The sequence below is a fragment of the Enhydra lutris genome, unplaced genomic scaffold, assembly GCF_002288905.1.
Source record: "Enhydra lutris kenyoni isolate GAN:26980312 unplaced genomic scaffold, ASM228890v2 scaffoldscaffold2, whole genome shotgun sequence".
In the NCBI taxonomy this organism is placed as follows: domain Eukaryota; kingdom Metazoa; phylum Chordata; class Mammalia; order Carnivora; family Mustelidae; genus Enhydra; species Enhydra lutris.
In genome coordinates, this window is record NW_019154086.1 from 6,498,558 (window position 1) to 6,512,614 (window position 14,057).

At 38.5% G+C, this 14,057-nt stretch overlaps 1 long non-coding RNA gene across 1 annotated transcript; it reads right to left on the reverse strand.

The window, feature by feature from the left end:
• Positions 1 to 357: 357 nt before the first annotated feature.
• On the reverse strand, positions 358 to 9,221 carry LOC111150413. Its single transcript, XR_002640800.1, has 3 exons — positions 9,144 to 9,221; positions 7,141 to 7,267; positions 358 to 1,380 (listed from the first exon to the last, which is right to left on the reverse strand). It is a non-coding gene; the product is annotated as an uncharacterized LOC111150413 (long non-coding RNA).
• Positions 9,222 to 14,057: the final 4,836 nt, after the last annotated feature.

Sequence of the window (14,057 nt, forward strand, 5' to 3'; positions counted from 1 at the left end):
TACTAGTATGAGATTGAACCAACCTGACATGTTTTAATAGTCTGGGCATCAAAGTGGATGGTTATTAGATACTAAATAAAATACCCAGAAGCCCAGTGGCTTTCTCTGTGCTCTGAAATTACAAAATCTCACCAATGAGACCAGAAGTCAAACTGATATTTACTGTCCATTCCTTTGTCACAAGCAGTAGTGGTATGAAGTGAAAAGAAACAGTCTCCTAAGAACCCAGATGCATAGGAAAGCATTAGTACTCAAGTTAACACACCTGGATCAGCGACTGCAACTCATAGGAAAAAAATGCATTTTATTTAATGACCAAGTACATAAATACAAACACACACACATTCATACATACATATAACTACAACACACACTCTCTTACCATGTGGGATGCAGCAGTGTGAAATGTTCTGCTCTACACTTCTTCATTTAAAAAAAAATGCTGGTCACAACTTAGTAAACAAAGATTGCAAGCCATGAACACGATTACAGCATATAATTGCTCTAGAGCAGTAAAAATGCCAACTTAAATTTTTAGGGAAATGTATAGTCTTCATCCTTCTTAGAATTAGCCCACAAAAGTACTCAGAGAAAACAAAAATTAACACAGCCTTGTTTCCATGTATCCAGCCTAGACAAGGTGCTCACTCAGTGTGCTTAAATCATCTACCTTCCCACACCTGAGAGCAGAGGGAATGACTTTTAACAGGACTCTGTGTCTATACCGCACATTTTAAATAAATGTCCTTTTTATATATATTGTTTCATTTGACCCTCACAACAACCCTGTGAGGTAGGCAGGGGAAATAATATCAGATTTACTTTACAGATGAAATTAAGGTGCAGAGAAGTTATGTGACCTTCTCAGGCAGACAATAAGAACCACTAACTTATAGGTGGAGGGCTCTTTTCTCTAAACCACTGACGGTATAATCTGACCTCAGATATTTTTACCACTTCATTCTCATTTCTTATTGTTGATTCAAGTTTTTATAGGCTACAACAAAAGACCTGACTGTAAACTTATCATACCAAGTTTATGCTTCTCTACCGATGAAAACTTATGGCCACAGGACATCTATTCTTTTGGAATGCACTTATTCCTTGGCTCTGATCTAAAGGATCTTAAACAATATGAAAGGCCCTAAAGGCCAAGGGAATTGCAGAGAAATCAGAAGAAAGGATATAAAATGGAATGTATTAGTGGATTTTAGTCCCTGTAAGCTTTTACTTTTGTGAGAGGGTTCAATGGAGAGCTTTAATGCAGATGAGACTTGAGGCTTTTGAAGAGGATCTAAGTCTTGATGAAGTTATTCAAACTCAAATCTTGAATGCATAATGATGGTAGGCCCCAGGGTCTTCAAAAGCTTGTACTTGATGCTTTAAGACAAAACAAAACATACAAAAAAATTCTACCAGCAAGTCTAATAAAATTTTTTAAAGGTTTTGAAAAGCTTTAACTCTTTGGCCAATAATTAATCAAACTACCAGATACCATGTTGAAAGAACAGAAAGAGAAAACCAAAATGAAATAAAGAAGAAAAAGAAAAGGAAACAAAGATTTTAAAAGACAGAGTGTACAGAATAGCTTAGTACGTTTACTGGCTTATCTCTTTAATATTTGCTTTAAACTGCAGAATTCAAACTTCTGACAGAACCACCTTAGGCTGTAATCAGAGAAACTGATTTAATGATAATATCCAGAATCTCTCTGATCACCATCAATGATATTCGGTTGTCTTAGAGGGCTTTTGATCTTTGAAAGCATGGCCAAATATTTGTTGGAAGAGAAAGCATAAAATAAAGTTGATTTTGTGGGGTAGAGATAGAAATTGAACTAGGAATATTATGGTCTGAAAATATTTAACATGGGAGAAAAGTCAACAAAGACTTATGACGGAAAAATTCAGACCACTTTACAGTTTTTTATGAAATAAATATACTAAATTTCACTGCCTACTTTTGTGTTCATTCTGACTTGTTTCTTTTTATTTTATGTATGCCTATAAGCCTGCCTTTTTTCAAGAAAACCTTAAGTTTTTAAAAATTAAGGGGCGCCTGGGTGGCTCAGTGGGTTAAGCCGCTGCCTTCATCTCGGGTCGTGGTCTCAGAGTCCTGGGATCGAGCCCCGCATCGGGCTCTCTGCTCAGCAGGAAGCCTGCTTCCTCCTCTCTCTCTCTGCCTGCCTCTCTGCCTACTTGTGATCTCTCTGTCAAATAAATAAATAAAAAATCTTTAAAAAAAAAAATAAATAAAAAATAAAAATAAAAATTAATAATAATGGGGTGCCTAGGGGGCTCAGTCATTTGGGCAACCAACTCTTGATTTAGGCTCAAGGTCATGACTTCATGGGTCGTGAAATCGAGCCCCACATTGGGCTCCACACTCATCAGGAAGTCTGCTTGGTGATTCTCTCCCTCTGCCCCTTCCCCCATGTGCACTACCTCTCTCTCTAAAATAACTAAATCTTAGGGGCACCTGGGTGGCTCAGTGGGTTAAAGCCTCTGCCTTCAGCTCAGATCATGATCTCAGGGTCCTGGGATCCAGCCCCGCATTGGGCTCTCCGCTCAGCGGGGAGCCTGCTTCTCCCTCTCTCTCTGCCTGCCTCTCTGCCTACTTGTGATCTCTCTCAGTCTGTCAAATAAATAAATAAAATCTTAAAAAAAAAATTTCCTTTAAAAAAATAATATAAATCAATCTTTTAAAAATTTAAAAAGAATAACAATAGCAACTAATATATACTGAGTCTAAACTTTGTGGTAGGCACAGCTCTAAGCATTTTACATATATTAATTAATAATCCTCATAATAATCCTGTGATTTTGATACTATCATTATCCTCAATTTATAAATGAAGAAACTGAGGCACACAGAAATTAAGAAATTCTGGTAGTTTACATGGCTAGTAAATAGTGGAATTAGGATTCAAACTCCTTTGGCTCCAGAATATCAACCTATGCCCACTAATCTATAAAACTGGTTTCAATGCAACAAAATTGACCAGGACTAAGGTTTTTTTCAAGTCAGTGCTGTGCCATGTCATAATCTTTCACTTTCTGATATTCTGATCAGAAAGTATAGTGACTAATTTAAGTTTCCAAACAATTTCAGCAGTCACTACTCGGAAGTAATATCCTGCAGGAATGTCAAGAAGTTTAAAAATAAAGCACTCCACTAAAACATTAACAGTGGTAAGGAACTATAGGTAACTTTAATTCTCTTCTGGTGATATATATATATATATATATATATATAATACATATATACACACACACATCACCCCAAAATATATTTCTATATTCTAATTTTTGTCGTGAACGTGAATCACTTATAATAATAATAAAAAAAGGTTGCTTAAGCATGCCAAAACCATTATTAGCATTAATATATATTAAACTTACACTAGCACTCAGTCTACTTACAATATGCTGCTTCTAGTATACTGTGGAGTTAGATACCAGTTAATTAAGCCTATTAGAGGTGTGCCTGGGTGGCTCAGTTGGTGAAACGTCTACCTTTGGCTCAGGTCATGATCCCAGGATCCTGGGATCGAGCCCTGCATCCGGCTCCCTGCTCAGCAAGGAACCTGCCTCTCCCTTTCCCTCTGCCTTGCTCTCCCTACTTGTGCTCTCTTTCTCTCTGTCAAATGAATAAAATCTTAAAAAAAAAAAAAAATCTTTTAAAAGAGTCAATAAACTGAGTAAGGACCTAAAAGAAAGCATATGGGTTTTGTGTCTTTTAATTTGGGAGCTCAGGTAATTTTTAAATTTACTTCCTGGTTACAGGTTAAGTTGAGATTGGTGGATAAATGATGAGTGGATAAGTTAGGGATCAGTATTCAAATACACTGATAACAGAATGTGTACCCATAATGTAACGAATACTTCATTGCAGTATAAAAAAATTTTAGGATTTGAAAGGAACCTTTACAATAATCTAGTACCATCTCCCATACAATAAGAAATTCCCTCTACAACATTCCTGATGTTCCAACTCTGCTTTAGCAGCCCTAATGACCCAAAGTTCACTGACTCTGAACACAGAGGCTCCCCTGCTCACTGGTTCTATACCTTCTCTCACTTGGCCTCAACTAACAGACAACAAGTGTGCTTCCTACAGCTTTTCCAACTCTTCCAAAGTCTTCTATCTTCTCAACAAAATAGTCCCAGTCCCCTCAGTCTCGATCATCACAGTTATCCTTTTACATAATCACAAAACTGGTTAAAAATAGTTCTCTTGGGGCCCCTGGGTGGCTCAGTGGTTAAAGCCTCTGCCTTCGGCTCAGGTCATGATCTCAGGGTCCTGGGATCGAGTCCCGCATCCGGCTCTCTGCTCGGCAGGGAGCCTGCCTCCTCCTCCTGTCTCTCTCTGCCTGCCTCTCTGCCTACTTGTGATCTGTCTGTCAAATAAATAAATTAAAAAAAATCTTTAAAAAAAATAGTTCTCTTATTCTTCAAGGTATATCTAATGATCAAATCAGTTTTTGTAGAATAATGTTGTATAAGTTAATGGATCTAGTTTATCCATCTTGGTCATACACAATTGGAAAGCTAGGAAAAACTTGTGGTCCTAGTTCAAATTCAAACTGAAGAGCAATACATTTTTGAGTTCCCTTTTTTTTTCTCCTCCCCAAAATAATAACACCAACCAGAATCTTAAAGGATACCCTCAACCATAATCTTATATGTTTGCTAGATTTTAATTTTCTCTCAGTCTTCCATCTATCTTCCTATCACTTGAACCTGTGAATGATCTTAAAACGTCCAAAATTCTTTAAGCTGCTCTCATAATCATAAATTAGCCGTTGATAGGCCCAGCTCTAAGGTCTTAAAATTCTGACTTTTTTTTCTTCCTGTGCTAACTGGATACCTTCCTATATGGAACTTTCGGTTTTCCAGAAAATTTTACATATATTATGTGTAAAAGAATATATATAATATATATATATATACATTTTATAAATACATATTTATATGCATAGACACACACACCTACATGTATCTTCCCCAATTCTATGTAACTTTTATGTCGATGTGCTCCTTTCTATTGTATCACCAGACATACCATAATCGGTTCTATTCTATTAATCATGACTCAGCCCCCAGATAAATGGCCTTTTTATTTTCATAAGATACACAATCAGTGGTATCATAAAGGTATGTATCTTATAAAACATTCTCAAGCAAGTTTCAAATAAAATCCCATTACTAATGAACAAAGATTACTGTATCTTTAAATTTCTTGTATTCACCTATTACTATTTTTCCAAATTTCCCAAAAGGAAAGTGTGGAAAGATAAAGATGGCTAGAGAAGTAAAAGTCACAAGAAATTTTTGCGGAGTCCCATGGCAAATAATCAGCCACTTCAAAGCATTATTCTCAATACAGAATGAGATTATCCATACATATCTAAAGGATCTTTCTGGTTTACTGATTTTGCTAATAGAGAGAATAAGCCATTCTTTGAAATGCTTTAAGCCAGCACTAAACATCAAGAACAAAGTGAAATAATAACTAAGACTTATTTAAAGAGTAGAGTCCCTCAACAGCAATTCAAATAAAACAAAGTTCATGACATTCAGTAATACTGAGGAGCTCAGAAGAACCATGCCAACACAACAGAAACCTAGCCTGCAAACAAAGATAATATCCATATTACCTAGGGAGGTCAGTAACATGCTATGATTATATATGAGTATTAAATTCAGCAGCACTAAGCATTTAGTTTATTCATAAGAGTAATAATCCAATGGCAAGGTTAAAAACCTATTACAATGTCACCAAATCTTCCATTCCGATCTGGCAAAAACTTCACTCACTTATACAACCCCATTCCCTCTGAACAGTACAAATAATTATAAGGACAAAAGTCATAAAGAATAGCTGTGGGCTCCACAGTTCTCAAATTAACCTAAAGCCTTATCATTTGTTTGTTCCCTAGTATTATAAAAACATGTTCATGGTTAAAAATTCAGCCCACCAGAAAGAGTACACAGAAAAAATATGAGTCATCTTCTTACCATAGACCTATAATCTCATTCACCAGGAGTACCTGTCTATAGTTCCTCATACAAATTCTGAGAAATTTTGCATGTATATATATAAACATACGCTTTTAAAAACACAAATGAAAACACACTATACAGAGAGTTCTATCTTGTTTTTCTCAGTTAACAACATATCAGATTTTGCCATACCGCTGCATATGGATTAGCTTCGTTCTTTCTAAGAGCTGTAAAGTACTACATTGCATGAAGGCATATATTTAATCAGAGCTCTGGTGAGGGATGTTTAGGTTACTCCTAGTTTGTCTGCTTCTTAATTTAAAATAATATAGTAATGATATCTTTATATACAAATTTTTGTGTGCAGGCGCAAATATATCTAAGAGATGAATTCCTAGAAGTACTAACTGGTTTTGGAATTGAGCAAATTCTAAACAAGAAGCCAAAAGAGACTGGAAAAATCTACAAATATAATGCTTAGTGATTAAGAGGTGCCAAACATTATCACAAAGTTATAAGTTAAAGACTGAAAGTTAACAAACTCCTAAGGTAAAATAGGAAAGAGAGAGAAAATTTACCCCCCCGGGACAGAAAGATAAAAGACCAGTAGAATGAATCCCATAAATGATGTTTTAAAAGAAAAGAAAGGAAAATAGCATAAATAAAGTAGCATAAAGAAAGAAGACATTTTTTAAACTTCTTTTCTTGCTTTAACCTAACATATAAAGTAAAATTGGCCACGAGATTTGGTACGTATATTATCACAGAGTCAAACTCAGATGTGAGATGATTTAAATGAGTATCTGAAGCCCCATTCCTACAGGGTATCCACAGGCTGATATATTCTACCAGGTTCTAACGTGTTGAAAGGAGAGCTCCCCCAAAAAAGAGAGAACAGAGCAGTAATCGTCCAAGAGTAATATAACTTCCCAATCTCTTTAATTTCTGACCAATCTTACAAGGGAACAGTAATAATTACCTCATATATACAGAACAAACCTCTCTTTGGAAGATCCAGATTAAAACATAATTTGAAGACTCGTTCTGTATTTTTCAATTACAATCCCCAAATTTCCTAGACCAATCCAAGGCTGTTCTATTTCTCACCTAACATAAAACATAGTCAACAACTTACCTTTCCCAAAGTGCTACGATTTGAATGCCACAACATAAATTGATTCATGTTTTTGTCCATTAATGGTCCGTAGATTTCTTTAAATGAAGTCCATATTAGAGTCCATAGATATCAGTGTTCTGCAAAACTGAAAACCTCAAGAATGTCAATGCACATACCTAAGTTACCATTTAGATACTAATTATGAACTATAATTATTATAGTTATTATAATATATATTATATTATTATTAATTATAGTTATTATTATGAATATAGACATTTAGATACACAAAATTGGTGGAGATGACATTGAACAGCAGAATGAGGTAGCAAAATTATACTTTATTTTTAAGTAAGACATTACTATTAACAAAATCCAGACAATCTCGAAACACTGCTTTGTACTCTATTTCTATGCATTCTAAAGGTGGCACCATAGTAAGAGCTTGTAAAGATGGGAATGGCTTGGATAACAACACTTTCCAGAAACGGGGAAAACGAATTTTAAAGGCAGGCAAACTTTTCAAATTTAAATGACTACAATAATGTATTTACATGTCTACTTCCTGGTTTTTTTTCAGACTATTTTAAAAAACCTCTTGGATTTTTCTTCTTTAAAGATTTTATTTTTTAAGCAATATCTACACCCAAGGTGGGGCTTGAACCCACAACCCCAAGATCAGGAGTCAAATGCTCCACAGAATGAGGCAGCCAGATGACCCTTGGATTTTTAAATCTAAAAATGCTTACTAGTTTCTTCTTTGTAACAACAAACAAACAAAAGCATAAATTCAGGTTTTTCTACTCTATTACATCCAGTCTATAAAAGATTCTAGAACCTCTTAGGAGCTACTATCTCATTAGATAGCACAAAGCCCATACACAAAATCACTGCATCCAGATAATGATTCATGCCCAGATCCCATTACACAGCCTGCTATGTCTGTCCTCTGCACTTTTTTCCACTTGACAATCAAAACTAATCGGTTACAGCACTTGTTCTTTAGTTCTATGGCCACTCTTCATCTAAGACATCTAAACAAATATTTTACAAAAAGACAATTTAATCTTCGGGGATTCATTCTTTTGCAGGCCTCCTACAAGTCTGTGTAAGGAGTTTATGCTATTTGAACACACCAGGTGAAACCTCTGACTGGATTTTTATAAATTAATTTCATCTTTGTTAAGAAATCATTTATTTCTCAATGCAAGAAGCACTACAATAAAAGAAAGAAAACATAAAGAAAATAGAAAGCAAGTTCATAATGCTGAAAACAAAACACTTCGATCACTAATTAGAAGCTCAGTGCTACAACTGTAGCTTATCATTCCTCCCCCATTATTACCTGCCAGAAAAGTAAAGGAATCTGAAAGAAGCTCAATTAATCGCTTTATCCTCTACCCCCACCATCAAAAATAATAAAACAAATTTATAAATTTCAATAATCTCACAAAACAACAAGTGTTTTCAATCTCTACTCCCCCAGAACCCTCATAAGTTGAAGTCACTTCTACACTCAGGTAGAGATCCTGAAGTTCGGGAGAAGTTCCCCCTGCTGATCGCGAATCTGGTTCGTGCGTTCATATTGAATAACCCATTCATTCAACAACATGTAAAGAATGCCTAATAGTGGTAAGGCACCGTCCTGGATTAAGAGATGAAGTACCTGTTCCCTATTAGCGGTACAGATGCGGGGGTCAGAGCAGGTAAGAAATGAACTCGAGGTCCGCTCATCTCAACGCCCAGGCTCCACCTTTCACCCCAGAGCGCCAAGGCTCAGGAGCCCACGAACTCCAGCCATGACCGACTCCCGGAAGTCTCAAGCCGGTACCTCCTCGACGGCCTTGGTCCTCACGACCCCCTTCCCAAAGTTCCCCATACCCCACCTTCCCCAGAGAGTCCCACGCCAAGAAGACTCTTCTCCAGCCTAAAGCGAGATCTATCTCTCCCTGCCCGAACTACCTGGGCCACCAATACCAACCGCCACCCTTGACCCGGTCCAAGTTTAACCAGCACGTTACCTGCCCGGGACCCGAGGTTCCAGGATGACCACAGTCGCGACGCCCCGCCCATCACGACGCCCTCCATTACCTGGTACCGCCTCCAGGGCGTAACTTCCTGTGCATCACCTCCGGCCGAAATTCCACAGGGCTCTGTAGTCCAGCTTACCGTCCCACCCCGCCCAGTGACGTCACTTCCGGCGGCCACCTCGGTTCCCCCGGGATGCAGGCGCGCTCCAGATTTTGTTTATAGGGTTCTTTTACCCCTGCCTTCCTTAACGGTGCGTAGTACTTCTCGAAGTTCATCTTTTGCTTTTCAGACTGGTGTGTCGGCTTCTGCAGTCACTACCCTCTGCTCCCTCCATGCCTCGAACCCAAGAATGTTCTTGTGATTTTTCCGATTTTTCTGCTCGCTGGAGTGCTCTGGAGTGCGGGCTCTGAGGTTGTACTGTCTAGTTTCGAACGCTGCTTCTCACTTGTACGGGTGTTACCTTGGCAAGTTACTTAACCTTTCTGTGCCCGTTTCTTTGTGAAACAGAGATGATACTAGTACCTAAAACATAGCGTTGGTATGTGCGTTGCTTGAGATAACACAGAAAGCTCCAGCACAATGAAACGCCCAATGAGTGAGGATTGCAAGCACTCTCTTATTTCCTGTTGGAACTGGTAAGTGGTTAGGAAAGCTGGAACCAGTTTTCCAGTTATCTGTTGTAACCTCAGCTTTCAATCAAGGGATTAATGGTACTTGGTACCTTCCTCTTAAGTGTGAGCTCTTCCAAAGATGGAATTTTGTGTAGGAACCAACTTCAACCCTACTTGAAGTCACTCACCTGCTTGGTTATTGTGCTAGATACTGGAAGAAAGGTGAATAAAACCCAGGCTCTGTCCTCAAAAACATGGAGATAATAAATTATGGAAGGAAGAAAGCTAACCCAGGGAAAAACAGGAGACCAGCTGAATTGAGGTCTTATCCTTACAACAAAAAACTTCACAGAGTTTTAGAAATGAAAAAGAACTTTAGAGATAATAATTTAGTCAACCTCTTGATCTTACAAGAGAGGAAAATTGAACCCAGAGAAGCAACTTACTGAAAGTCCTAGTGCCAGGGCTAGGACCAAAAGTGGAGTCTTAATGCGCACCACCTCCATCCCTTCCCAAAATCTGCCTCAAGGTGCTAATAAGGTAAAAACAGATTCACTTTCATGACTTTCACTCTCAAGTGAAAAGGACTAGGAAAATCCCAGTCCAGGAGAGAGGAGCAATGAAACCTAGCAGACGGACGAATCTGATGATCATTTGAATATTCTAGTCTGGTAGTGCTGAGTGCATTTCCTATAGAGTTAGCTCCCTCTCCTCTGGAAAACTTCGTATATTTACTCAGAACTGAGGGGCTAAGTATCAGCTCCTGTGATCTCTATCTTCTGTTTTAGCTGTCTGGATGGGAATAAGTAACAGATCCAAGCAGTAACCAAAGGTAAACAGAAAGACTTAGTGCATCGCCAATGAGGTGACACAATCTTCTTTTTTTTTTTTTTAGATTTTTATTTATTCATTTGAGAGAGAGAGAGCACCCGCAAATGAGAGCATGAGCAGGGGGAGAGCCAGAGGAAGAAGTAGATTCTTCGCTGAATAGGGAGCCAGATATGGGACTCCATCCCAGGACCTTGAGATCATGATCTGAGTTGAAGGCAGATGCTTAACTGACTGAGCCTCCCAGCCATCCCAACGTGACAAAAACCTATTTAGACTAATGTATTGCAAGCAATTTCTCTTAAATATTCAGTCTTTGTTCTAGGAATATGATAAAGCTAGTGTGGGTATTACTATTCAAATATTGGTAATAAGTCCGTGTTCCAAATAATCAGGTAATTCTATAGACCCACAGAATAATGTAGTTGGGATGAATGAAATTTAAGTTTTCTTCCAACTCTAGAATTAAAAAAGATGACTTTTTTTCTGTAATTTAATTTTATTTTTTCAGTGTTCCAAGATTCATTGTTTATATACCATACCCAGTGCTCCATGCAATACGTGCCCTCCTTAATACCCATGAATCTATGGACAATAAGAATTAAATAATCTGCTGAAAGTCACAAAGTTAGCAGTGGCAGTCAGTAGAGAACTGACTAGATTCTAGAATGACTAGTTCTGACTAGAATCTAGAACTGATTGGTCCTAGAATCTCAACCTCCTGATTCCATTCATTTCTTTATTCATTTAGGAGAGACACCATGCCAGGCACTGGATATACAGAGATGAATAAGAGCCTGGGTGGCTCAGTTGGTTGAGCATCCAACTCTTGATTTTGGCTCAGGTCATAATCTCCGGGTCGTGAGATTGAGCCCTGCTTCAGGCTCCATGCACAGTAGGGAATCTGCTTGAGACTCTCTCTCTCTCTCTCTTTCTGCCCCACCCCATGCTTTCTCTCTCTCTAAAATAAGTCTTAAAAACAACAACAACAACAACAAAGATAAATAAGATAATCTGCTTTTGAGGAACTTTCTAAATGGTGAGGGAGGCAGAATTTTTTTTTTTAAGATTTTATTTTTAAATAATCTCCACATCCTGGTGCTTGGGTGGCTCAGTCAGTTACGTGTCTGCCTTGGGTTTAGGTCCTGGGATCAAATCCCACATCGGGCTCCTTGCTCAGCAGGGAGCCTGCTTCTCCCTCTGCCTTCTGCTTCCCATGCTTGTGCTCTCTTTCTGTCAAAGAAATAAAATCTTTTTTAAAAAATTGTAATAAATAAATAAATAATCTCTACATCTAACATGGAGGTCAAACTTACAACTCCAAGATTAACAGTCTCATGCTCTACTGACTGAGCCAGCCAGGTGTCCCATGAGGGCAGAACTTTTCTTTTTTCTTTTCTTTTTTTTTTTTTTGGAATATATATTTATTTTAAAGGATTTGATAGTACTTTAGTAAGGAAAATCAAAGCATGGATACGAAATGAGAAGAAATACCTTAAGTTGTAGTCAACATAGGTTGTTTAAGTTAGAAAGAGCCCAAGCAGGGAGAGGGGCAAATAGAGGGAGAAGCAGGCTCCCTGCTGAGCAAGGAACCCGATGTGGTACTCCATCCCAGGACCCTGGGATCATGACGTGAGCCGAAGGCAGATGCTTAACTGACTGAGCCACCCAGGCATTCTGAGGGAGAACTTCTAATGGAAAAATAATTCAGTGTTAATATTATCATAGGTCCATCTATTTACTTCTTTCAATCAATGCACTTTTCCCCCTTTGCCACCAAAATACCATAACTTGACAAAAATAAATGCAAAAAATATGTTTTGATCATATGTAAAATCATTTGAACCACATTTTTAAGAGTCTGAATCACAATTTACATAGATATTGGTATAGGTCTTAGAGTCAAAGTTTGGGTTACATGCCTATCTCTGCTATTAACAAGCCATGTGACTAGACTTCACTTCTCTGGGCCTCAATTTCCTCTTTAAGGTCCTGTCTGGAGTAAACCTTATCTTGTTCTGTATAGTAGAAAATAGTGCATATTTCCCACTGTAACCACTAGATGACACACTTTCTTTTCCTCCCTCCTTCTCTCCCTCTTCCTCCCTTCCCTTCCTTCCTTCTTTCCTTCTCCCCCTCATCCTCCCTTCTTCTCTCTCCCTCCATCCTTCCCTCCCTCCCTCTCTTTCTCCTTTTCTTCTCTTTTCCTTTCCCTCCTCTCCTCTCCTTTCCTCTTCTCTTCTCTTCTTTCTTGTTAGTTCATCTGACCAAGACATCATTACACCACCTATCTGAACAACCACCTATAAGAGTAACAACTGTGCATCCCAAGACTCTAGGAGATGATAGGCCTAAAATATTTGTTGAATGAGTGAAGGAATGAATGGACTTTAGGATTCTTTCTGCGCCCTTGTATCTCTTACTACTACTGCCTTTTCTTTTATCAAATTACTCTTGAAAGCTGTGATGATGGAAAGAAGAAGGAAAGTTGAGAGAACAGATAGGAATTGCGTTGGGGGGAGAATGCAAAAGGCACTGCTTTGCATCCCAAAGTGAACAGCAGTGCACTGTAGTATTTACAGATGAAATCATATAATGTCTGAGACTTAAAATAATATGGGAGAGTCCGGGTAATAAAGATGGTAAACATATAGCAATGTTGTTGAAGATGGGCATATTTGGTTTCATGATGTTCTGTTTTTTGTGTATGCTTGAAAATTTCCACAAAGCCTAAAATAAGGTAATGAGTGCCTTTCCCTTCCTGTAGTCAGCACCAAGTTGAAACTATCCAGTGGAGTCTCAGTTTGGATACTTTTGACTGATGTGAAAGGAGTCTTGTCACAGACTGTGTTTTTGAGAGGTAGACATGGATTTGAAGATGAGGATTTTTATTAGGAATGGACAGAAGCAGGATTGGTCAGAGGAAAATGTTGTACTGCTACTCAGGTTGAAGGAATCTTCAGCCAGCTTGGGAGAGAGCTGCAGAGTGAGTGGTGCCCATCAGAGACTATCCTGGGTCAGGCTGAAATGGCCAACCCTTTCTACCGGATGCAGTCTGCCTCAGGAAGGGTACTAAAACAAGGTGGCTCTCTACAGCTAAGGCAGACCCCAGGGAAGCTAACAGCTGGGGGCTGCCAGCTGGCCACACTCTGTGGAGTTGTGAAGCAAGTCCTTCCATGTAGTCTGGGCAGCACCTCTTTGCATCGTCCACAAAACACAGCAAGACATAATTCAACAATAGGAGATGTATTGACCTCTGTAAATGGACTGTTATCACAGGTATCAGGGTTGGTTGTTCCAGCAACTCAGGATATGATTTATGGCCCATTCTTCTTCCCCTCTCTACTCTGCTTTCAGTAGCATCTGCTTCAGTTTATGCCAGGCTTCCTGCAAGGTGGCAAAATGGCTGTAGCAATGCTTCTCACATCTACACAATTTGAACACTCACAGAGGAGACGGACACAC